General features: G+C 46.5%; 1 long non-coding RNA gene across 1 annotated transcript; it reads left to right on the forward strand.

The window, feature by feature from the left end:
* The first annotated feature begins 5,658 nt into the window (after positions 1–5,658).
* Positions 5,659–10,984, forward strand: LOC127579995 (uncharacterized). The gene is made up of 3 exons (XR_007957759.1): positions 5,659–5,856; positions 6,576–6,675; positions 8,895–10,984. It is a non-coding gene; the product is annotated as an uncharacterized LOC127579995 (long non-coding RNA).
* Positions 10,985–11,240: the final 256 nt, after the last annotated feature.

Below are 11,240 nucleotides of genomic sequence, written 5' to 3' on the forward strand. Positions count from 1 at the left end.
GTCATTAATATAGACTGTAACTAGCAGAAGCCCAACATTGATCCCTAAGGCATTCCATTAGTTACTCTTGCCAATTTAAAAATGAACCATTTATCCTTGCCCTTTGTTTTATGTTTGTTAACCAATCCTCTATCTTTTGTAAGATGTTACTACCCACGCCACCCATCCTTATCCTGTGCATTACAGTATGTACTTTATCAAATGCCTTTTGGAAATCTAAATACACAAGAATCACTGGCTCTCATTTACCTAAATTATTAGTTACATCCTCAAATAACCCTAACAAACATGTTAAACACAATTTACTTTCCACAAAGCCATGCTATATTCTGGAAATACTTAGGTAGATCATGTTTGGTTCTGTGCAATACCACAGTTGTTTTCATGCTACTCCCAAACCACACTTACTCTCGTGACCCTGCTGGTCCAACTTGTACTAGAGGACTTGGAAAGTACAGCAGCCCGCAAGCTGTATTTGAGCTGCAGATGGTGGATCCCTAGGCCCAGGGCCCTTCCTTCCCTTGAATATACTTAATATTGCTTCCAAAGGCCTCTGAACTGATTTAAAATACCTGTGATGAATGAAGACATTAAAAAGCAATTCAAAAGGATTGAACTAATTAACTAAGTTAAAAACCCAGAAGCATATGTTAACTAAAATAAAAAACTTACATTTACAATCAAGGTCAACAACTTCCTTCAAATAAATGGGACAAGGTTAACAAGCTATTCCAGTAAATGGAGTTGTATTATATAAGCCAGCCATCCCTGGTACAAAGTACATCCAACCCCTCATCTCAATACATCAGCACCAGCATTTGACCTCCAGCTTGCAGTCCATTGTACAAATGTGGAAGTCTGGAAAGAACTGATCTATGAACTGCAGTCAACCAATGGTTTTACCCGACATTTACCCGACGATGGATTATAGGCGAAGTGGCCTTTAATTCCCTGTTTTTCTCTTTCCCTACTTTCTTGAATAGCATGTTACATTTTTATGTTTTCCAATCTGCTAGAACCTTTCCAGTATCTAGGGACTTTTGGAAGACGATAACCTATGTCTCTGCTATATCTGTAGCCAACTCTTTTGGAACCCTAGGATGCAGGCCATGAATTTGTCACTTTAGTTCCATTTTAATTTGCCTAGTGCTCTTTCTCTGGTGATTTTAATTGTTTTAAGTTTTTCATTCTCTTTTGCCCCTTGTTTATCAATCTAGTTTGGTCTGCTTCCAGTGTCACGTCCTGTGAAGGCAGATGCAAAATATTTGTTTAATATCACTGCAATTTCCTTATTCTCCATTACTTACTGCCCTGTCTCAACTTCTAATGCTCCAACATTTAATCTGCTGTTCCCTTCCTCTTTAAGTACTGATAGCTTTTCTTTGCTGGTTTCTAAAATTCCCTCCCCATGCGCATTTCTACTGCTATTCTTTGCAACTTCATGAACTGTGTATTTCAATCTAATAGCACCCTCTACTTCTTTAATTAGCCACAGATGAATCACTTTTCCAATAGAATCTTTATTAATGGAATGTGTATTTGTCAGGATTTAAATATTTCTTTCAATATTTCCCATGGCGTATGTACGATCTTACATTTAATCAAGTTTTCCAATCAACCATACTTGTCCTTCAGACCTAAGAAATTGTCTTTAAGTTTAAGGATCCAGTTTCTGACTTGTTTATACCCTAAAGTATAAAATTCTATCTCATTATGATCATTCTGCCCCAGGGGATCCCTTACAAGAGATTACAAATAAATTCTGATTCATTACATAATAGTATAAAATTGCCTATTCCCCGGTCAACTCCAAAATGCCATGTTTTAGGAAACTGTCTTGAATGTATTTAATGAACACCTCCTCAAGACTAACTTCACCAGTTGGATTTTCCAAGTCAATATGAAGATTAAAGTCCCTCATGATTATTGCATTACCTTTGTTACATCCCCATTTGTTCTTGATTGATAGACTGTCCAACTGTCTTGATTAATAGTCTTAGGGGGCCTATAAACTATGCCTACCTATGTTTTCTGCTCCTTGGTTGCCTAGAAATTGGATCACATTTCACAGTCTTTCATAGCAGCTGTACAATTCAATAAATCATCTTAACAATCATTTCAGGTAAATTCATGCTAACTGTAAATGGGATTGGTCAGTTATAGTTTCAATTCACATTGGCACCTACTACATTTTCCCAATATTAGACACACATCTAATGACATCAATTGTCTTACAATGCATATTTCAACCCCTCCCAATGTAAAATGGAGCTCAAAGTTCCAGAAAATGACTGTTATTTAAGTCACAAAAAAGCAGAGTAAAACATGCTGCATTCTTGCCACTTAAACAACCACACCACTGACATTATGAGAACTCATAAATAAAAAAAGAAAATGCAGGAGAACTCAGCAGGACAGGCAGCATCTGTGGAATCCCACACATTCACAGAAAAAGATGAGCAAACTGTACACTATCAATACCTGGGGTCAGGATTGAACCTAGGTCCCTGGAGCTGAGTGTAGGTTTCACAAGAGTCATGTGTGATCACTCCATTGCCACATTACCCTGCTCAATATATCACTTCTGACTAATGCTCCCTTAACTGTTTATGTAGCCTTTAATCCTGTGGAGAAATGAAGAGTTCCAGAGAAAAGGCAGCAATGTTTTATTTTCTGATGCGACCTTGCTCACATTCTTCAGTCTCCCACAGGAGTTCTTCATTCAGTGAGTACCATTAGAAGACTTTGAAAAGCAGAACAAGAATTCCTAGACAGGAATTGACTTTATATTAGATGCTGCACTCATTCATCACTTTAATCATACAGCAAGTATGGCATGTCTCTCTTATTTCAAGTGCCATATCCCTTTGTATTTGAAAAGTGTTTTTCATCGGCTGTCAAGGTATTGGTAATGATATTGGTTTTATCAGTACCGAAATACAGTGAAAAACCTTTGTTTGCATCCTATCCAGACAGATCATACCATGCATAAGCACATCAAGGTAGTAAAAAGAAAAACAGAATACAGCATATAGTATTTTGGCTACAAAGAAAGTGCAGTGCAGATAAACAAATAAATTACAAGGGCCACAATGAGGTAGATTGGGAGATCAAGAGTTCATCTTCAGTGTATGAGAGGTCCATTCAAGATTCTGATAACAGTGAGATAGAAGCTGTCCTCAAGTCTGGTGGTACAAGCTTTCAAATCTTCTGCCCAATGGGAGAGGGGAGAAGAGAGAATGACCAGGGTGGGAGTGGATCTTGATTATGTTAGCTGCTTTCCCGAAGCAGCAGGAAACGTAGACGGAGTCAATGGAGGCTGGTTTGTGTGATGGACTGAGCTGCATTCACAACTCTGAAATTTCTTGCGGTCTTGGGCAGAGCAGATACCAAGCTGTGATGCATCCAGGTAGGATCCTTTCTATGCAACAATCTGCTGGAGGAACCCAGCAGGTCAATCATCATCAGTCTCTTATGTCTCTCTAGAATGCTTTCTATGGTATATCAGTAAAAATTGGTAAGAGTCATTGGGGACTTGCAGCATTTTCTTAACTTTCTGAGGAATCAGAGGCATTGGTGTGCTTTTGTGGCCATAGCGCCAATGTGGCTGGACCAGAACTTCAAATCACATATCCATTAGCATCCTTACGAAGTGAAGCATCAGCAAATACACAGCTGCAGTCTGCTCACAAAGGGCACAGTGTTCTGCTAAATAATGGCATCTCTTAGTGAGTCAATAAGGAAATCAAGCTCTCCCATGTGGCACACACCAGACCTTGATATAGATCAGCATGATGTCCATCATGGGGGGAGGTGGGGGGGAGGGAGGAAGGGAGGGGGGGGAGGGAGGAAGGGAGGGGGGGGAGGGAGGAAGGGAGGGGGGGGGGGGAGGGAGGAAGGGAGGGGGGGGAGGGAGGAAGGGAGGGGGGGAGGGAGGAAGGGAGGGGGGGGGAGGGAGGAAGGGAGGGGGGGGAGGGAGGAGGGGGGGGGAGGGAGGAGGGGGGGGGGAGGGAGGAAGGGAGGGGGGGAGGGAGGAAGGGAGTGGGGGAGGGAGGAAGGGAGGGGGGGGAGGGAGGAAGGGAGGGGGGGAGGGAGGAAGGGAGGGGGGGGAGGGGGAAGGGGGGGGAGGGGGAAGGGGGGGGAGGGGGAGGGGGAGGAGGGGGGGAGGGGGAAGGGGGGGAGGGGGAGGGGGAGGAGGGGGGGGAGGGGGAGGGGGAGGAGGGGGAGGAGGGGGAGGAGGGGGGAGAAGGGGAAGGGGGAGGGGGAGGGGGAGGGAGGAAGGGGGAGGGGGAGGGAGGAAGGGGGAGGGGGAGGGAGGAAGGGGGAGGGGGAGGGGGAGGGAGGAAGGGGGAGGGGAGGGGGAGGGAGGAAGGGGGAGGGGGAGGGGGAGGGAGGAAGGGGGAGGGGGAGGGAGGAAGGGGGAGGGGGAGGGAGGAAGGGGGAGGGGGAGGGGGAGGGAGGAAGGGGGAGGGGGAGGGAGGAAGGGGGAGGGGGAGGGGGAGGGGGAGGGAGGAAGGGGGAGGGGGAGGGGGAGGGAGGAAGGGGGAGGGGGAGGGAGGAGGGGGAGGGAGGAAGGGGGAGGGAGGAAGGGGGAGGGGGAGGGAGGAAGGGGGAGGGGGGAGGGGGGAGGAAGGGGGAGGGGGGAGGAGGGAGGAGGGGGGAGGGGGGAGGAAGGGGGAGGGGGAGGGGGAGGGGGGGGAGGGAGGAAGGGGGAGGGGGGAGGGGGGAGGAAGGGGGAGGGGGGAGGGGGGAGGAAGGGGGAGGGGGGAGGGGGGAGGAAGGGGGAGGGGGGAGGGGGGAGGGGGGAGGGGGGAGGGGGGAGGAAGGGGGAGGGGGGAGGGGGGAGGGGGGAGGAAGGGGGAGGGGGGGAGGGGGGAGGGGGAGGAAGGGGGAGGGGGGAGGGGGGAGGGGGGAGGAAGGGGGAGGGGGGAGGGGGGAGGGGGGAGGGGGGAGGGGGGGAGGGAGGGGGGAGGGGGGAGGGGGGGAGGGAGGGGGAGGGGGGGAGGGAGGGGGAGGGGAGGGAGGGGAGGGAGGGGGAGGGAGGGGGAGGGGAGGGAGGGGGAGGGGAGGGAGGGGGAGGGAGGGGGAGGGAGGGAGGGGGAGGGAGGGGGAGGGAGGGGAGGGGGAGGGAGGGGGAGGGAGGGGAGGGAGGGAGGGGGAGGGAGGGGGAGGGAGGGGGAGGGAGGGGGAGGGGAGGGGGAGGGGGAGAGGGAGGGGGGAGGGGGGAGAGGGGGGGAGGGGGAGAGGGAGGGGGGAGGGGGAGAGGGAGGGGGGAGGGGGGGGGAGGGGGGAGGAGGGGGGAGGGGGGGGGGAGGGGGGAGGGGGGAGGAGGGGGGAGGGAGGGAGGGAGGAAGGTGGAGGGGGAAGGGGCGAGGAGGGGGAGGGAGGGGAGGATGAGTCGGGGAGAGATTCATCATTTTTTTATCTGTTTTGGGTCTCACCTTTTCAGCATTGTCAGTGCAATGGTCGGGGGGGGGCGGTTCACACATTCTGGTTGCTGTAAAATTACAGCAGCGGTCGGATGCTGGTTTGTGCGAGCCCCTTCCCCAAATACAGGGGCTTCAGTGCAAATCAGCGATGACACAGGATGAGGGGTTGATAGCGGGAGGGGCGTTGCTCTCAAAGATTTGAAAAGGTTTTGCACTGAATTTACCTGCTGCTCGTAGAAGCGGCGGCCGGCGGGGGCGCTCGGGGTCCGGGCCTGGATCTTTCCGCCGCCCGTCACCATCCCGTCGGCCCTCCAGCAGCAGCGGGGCGCTGTGGGGAGGGACGTTGGGGGACGGAGGGGTGAGGCAACGTTGGGAGCGGGGGTGAGGCAACGTTGGGAGCGGGGGTGAGGCAACGTTGGGAGCGGAGGTGAGGGAGCGGAGACCGGGGGGGGGGAGGTGAGGGAGCGGAGACCGGGGGGGGGGGGAGGTGAGGGAGCGGAGACCGGGGGGGGGGGGGGGAGGTGAGGGAGCGGAGACCGGGGGGGGGGGGAGGTGAGGGAGCGGAGACCGGGGGGGGGGGGAGGTGAGGGAGCGGAGACCGGGGGGGGGGGAGGTGAGGGAGCGGAGACCGGGGGGGGGGGGAGGTGAGGGAGCGGAGACCGGGGGGGGGGGAGGTGAGGGAGCGGAGACCGGGGGGGGGGAGGTGAGGGAGCGGAGACCGGGGGGGGGGGGAGGTGAGGGAGCCGAGACCGGTGGGGGGGGGGAGGTGAGGGAGCGGAGACCGGTGGGGGGAGGTGAGGGAGCGGAGACCGGTGGGGGGGGGGAGGTGAGGAGCGGAGACCGGGGGGGAGGAGGTGAGGGAGCGGAGCGGAGACCCGTGGGGGGGGGGGGGAGGTGAGGGAGCGGAGCGGAGACCCGGGGGGGGGGGGGGGGGTGAGGGAGCGGAGGCCCGGGAGAGGGAGCTGGGGGTGGGGACAGGAGGTGTTGGTGGCGGAGGGTAAGTGAGCGGGGGGCCGGGGAGGGCGAGCACATGGGGCCTGGGCAGCGTTCACGGCATGTTGGTGGCAAGACCTCTCCAAACCTGTCTGGGACACATGGAACCGGCAAACAAGTTGATTAAGAAAATACTCCTTAATTGTTTTGCAGTGTGATTCTGGAGTGAGAAAGGGATATCAGATTGTGCAGAATAATTCTGCACTTTACAAGATTGATATGATCCGATTGAAACAAGGTTGTGAGGGCTCAGGTAAATTTGACAAGGCTTATACTGTGAGCATGTTATCTCTGGTGCAGGGTTTATAGTCTCGGATAAGGGGGTTAGCCGTTTAAGATTGAGCAGGGGAGGATTTTTTTTCTTTTAGTTGTTTATATATCTTCGCAATTCTTTCTCCCCCAGAGAGTTATGAATGCTGAATTATGTAGCATGATAATGTTTTTTCGTCTAGATTCCAGCATCTGCAGTCCTTTGTTTCTCGTGTTCACCTCGAATACTCTTTGTATACATATGCTTGTGGGGACTTCGGGGACACAATTGAATGGCTGTACTATTTACAGTGCCAAGCTTTTGTTTCCTTTCTGATCCACTAATGTACAAGAATAAAATCATATTTCTTGGTTTCAAGCTGGAGACTTGACTATAGCTTTTAAAATGGTGTGTAAAAAAAAAATGGCTTATGTGGAAGTCCAAAAATAAGAGTTAATAGGAATCCAGGAGAAACTTTTACCCAGCGAATGTTAAAAATGTGGAAGGTTCCTCCAGAAGGAGTATTTGAGGTGAACACAAAGGACTGCAGATGCTGGAATCTAGATGAAAAACACTATGATGCTGGAGACACTCAGCAGGCCAGGCAGTGTCCGTGGAGAAAGGCAGGCGGTCAACATTTCGGGTCAGGACCCTTCTTCAGGACTTAAGGAATTATGCTGAAGGGTCCTGACCCGAAACATTGACTGCCTGCCTTTCTCCATGGACACTGCCTGGCCTGCAGAGTTCCTCCAGCATCACAATGTTTTTCATTTGAGGTGAACATCCCAGATGCATTTAAGAGGAAGCTTGTTAAGTACATGAGGAGTGATGACTAGAAAGATGTGGTAATGGGGTTAGATCAAGACAGATGGCTAATGATAAGACTTCGCATAACTCTGGCATATAACACACTGCTCTGTTTTGATGTTTTGGGAGGTGCTCAAAACATTTTTAAAAATATTTTTAGAAGTGCATTTGTTTTCATGAAATGTGTATTAAACACCTTTTCAAAAAAAATTCTAATGGGATCTGTGGTTGGATTTCATTTAGATTAATCAAGTTGTTATGGATTTGCAACAGACAGGATAAGGATTGGGAGGTGTTCTTAAAAAAAAGCTAGTACTTGTCTCACACAACAGCAGTGATATGGTCTTGGATCTTAACTACTGGATTTTGCACATATTCAGCAGTTAAACCCTTGACCTAGATTAATGAAAGTTAATCTGGGCAGTAACAGGTGTGAACATTTTACAAGTTGTAGTGTTCATGTATAATACTGCATACAGAATAAATGGAGATTTTCTTCTGACATGTCCATTAATTGAGATGTCAATTATACTGCAAACAATTATTGGAAATTTTCAAATTTCCTTGCTTACCACAGGCAGGCATACAGTTTATCCTTAATCAGGTAGGGTAAAGGTTCTATGTGGATCTATGCTCATTATGCCGCACAGAGTGTTTTTTTCAAGGGGATGTGTTCCAGGGCCTAGCCAGTTTTCAATGCTGAATAAAGATTCATACTTCCTATTACTGAGTAGGTAAACCTTTTTTTTTCTTTTATTGCCATTTAAAGCTCGAGTAAAGTTGCTTGAAGACTTCATTGATGTTCACTTTTTAATTTGAAAGTACTTATCTTACAAAAAATTACATGGCCTTTTCCAAAAATGGGATTGGGTCTGTTCCAGTCTGAGAAAGTATTGTTGTAGTTCTAAAAGCAAACATATAATGTGATACTAAATGGTTGACTTCTGTTCCTGTGATCAAAATAATCCTTTGAATTCCCCTAGAAAAGGAATTTATTTCTGGCCTCCATGGGATAAATTTCTAATCCTGTCAGTGGAGTTTCTGAAAGGAAGACTTGAACAATGATTGGTCGAAAGTAGAATCAGAATATACTATATTTCATCCTGTTCTACCCATCATCACCACCAAAAACATGGAGCAACTCCAATTTGACTGATTGGAAGTGAGTTTTCCAGATTTAACACGTGTAGTCTTTGGGGATAGTTGGAAGTATAAGTGTTCATTCAAATGTTGGCAGGTTTTGGGCTTTAAGCTTGAATATTTTGGTAGCTTTTGAATACACTGTACTAAAAGCTACCAAAATATTGCATAAATAGAAAATGTCCTTAGTGTGCATTGACAATTTCGTGTAAATGTTTGAAAGCTTTGCAAGAGAGTAAATAAATAAAAAGCTAATCCAGTCTATTTATTTTCAGATGAATATAGGATCTGTGATGAAACAAATGATGAGTAATATGGAATCGTACTTGCAAAGAATGCTACATTTGGAGTGATCGCAGAATTCCTGGAAACCATTATTTGGTTTTTACTTTATTGAATTAAACAAAAACAGTGAAGTTGGTATTAAAATTGAAATAGAATCAAATCTATATTTATCGTTTATACAGTCTGTCTTGGATTATAAATTGACGCTGTCGTGTTTGCTTACCATTAACCGGTATTCGTTACTTTTCAGAGTTGAGACTGCTTAGAAAGAGTAGAATGCTTTGTTCACCATTTTTTCTCTTTCAGTTTGAGGATAACTTGATTTAATATGATAGTAATTCGCTTTGAAGCAAATTACCTGCCATTAAACTTTATATAAGTATTCTAGTTTAATAACTCAAACAGAATCTGGTGGCTGTACGATTTAAGTGGATTTCAGTGTTGTAAGTTTATTTATCTATGTTAGTGTTCCAGGGCCTAGCCAGTTTTCAATGCTGAATAGATTCATACTTCCTATGACTGAGCAGATGAAACTTTTTTTTTTATTACCTTTTGAAGCTAGAGTAGAGCTTGTTTGAAGACTTCATTGATGTCCATTTTTCTAATTTGAAAGTGCTTACCTTAAAAAAAAATTACATGGCTTTTTCCAAAAATGGGATTGGGTCTGTTTCAATCTGAGAAAGGATTGTTGTAAATTATGTTTTTAGGAAAGTATGAAATAGAAGTAGGAGGGGGCTTTCAGCCCCTTTTGGCCTGTTCTGACATTCTGTGAGATCACGGTTGACCTTTTATCTCAGGGACACTTTTCTGCATTCACAAATAGTTCTTGATTCCTTTAATATCCAAAAACAAAATCAGTCTCTCGAATATAAGCAATTGAGCCTCCAGAACTCTCTTGGGTAGAGAAGCCTTTCTGCATTCACCTCTCAATCCACATTGCCACCTGGCTTAGTACTATCAGCAAACTTGAATATATTGCAGTTGGTCCCCTCATCACGCACTGACCCCTGCAGCACCCCACTGTCACATATTTTTTCCCCACTGTACTGTCTGTCAACTAATACTCAGTTCATGCCAGTAATCATCCCAAATCTCATATGTTCTAATTTTGTTTGATAACCTCTGATATGGCATCTTTTTGAAGGCCTTCAAGTTTGAATGCACCATATCAACTTGTTTACACTTATTGTCTTCATTACAACCTCAAACAAAAAACCCAACAGAGCAACACAATGGCACTGCAGGTAGTGACTGCTATCTCAGACCTCCAGTCTCCTGGGTTCAATTCAGACCTCCAATGCTATCTGTGTGGAGGTTGCACATTCTCCCATGACGTTGTGGGTTTACCCCAGGGAATCCAGTTTTCTCCAAAATACCAAAGATATGCTGACTGTTAGGTTAATTGGCTCCTGTAAATTGCCCCTAGTGTAGGTGGGTGAATTGGAGTTCGTGTTAAGAGTACAGGGTTGTTGGGGCAGAGTGGGGGGAGATAATGAGAATGATGGGATTGCTCTGAGAGCCAGTATAGATTCTGACAGGGTATTGGCAAGAAATATGAATAAATCCATGCTTACTCTTAAATCTTGTTATTTACTAAGTGGTTTACCAGCACTTCAATACGTTTCCAGCATTTTCCTTACAGTTATCAGGCTAATTCATATGTAGTCCTGTGATCTCTCCCTTTTTTTAAAATAGTGTGTTTACATATGCTACTTTTCACTCTAGAACTATTTTCCAATATATTTTGGTATTTATATAAAATAGTTGTGAGATAATAGCCTTTAATGCACAAGTTCTAGCAGAGAAAACAAAAGTTGTTATACTTGATTGCTTATTTGTCAGCTTTTGAATGTCCTTTATTTAGCAGAAATTGGAACCTTGAACAACTGTTTTCATCTGAACCTTATTAATTCAGTTTGGTTCTTCTGTTAAATTTCACTGTATTTGATTAATTGTATATTATTAATTGTTTAATATTGTTAGATCAACTTATTCTGGAATGGGCTGTTAATGTTTTCCACAGAAAAATGTAAGCCAAGAAAATTGTATATTAATAAAACAGCACCTAATTCTCTAATTTATATACTTGTGCATATTTTGTTCTATTTAGTTTCATTTATAAGTAAACCTGATTTAATTAAGAAAGTATTGAATTTTCTAGACGATACACAGTTGCCAAATAAATGTTACATAGGACATTGATAGTGCTCTTGACTTGTTTCCTAAATAGTGCAATGAGGTATTGTGCATTCACCTGAAAAGGCAGAGAACATCGGCTTAAGATTTTGTGTAAAAGACAACTTGCATTGTAGCACTCGCTTGGATCTTGTACCAGC

This window comes from Pristis pectinata, chromosome 18 (genome assembly GCF_009764475.1).
Source record: "Pristis pectinata isolate sPriPec2 chromosome 18, sPriPec2.1.pri, whole genome shotgun sequence".
Classification (NCBI taxonomy): domain Eukaryota; kingdom Metazoa; phylum Chordata; class Chondrichthyes; order Rhinopristiformes; family Pristidae; genus Pristis; species Pristis pectinata.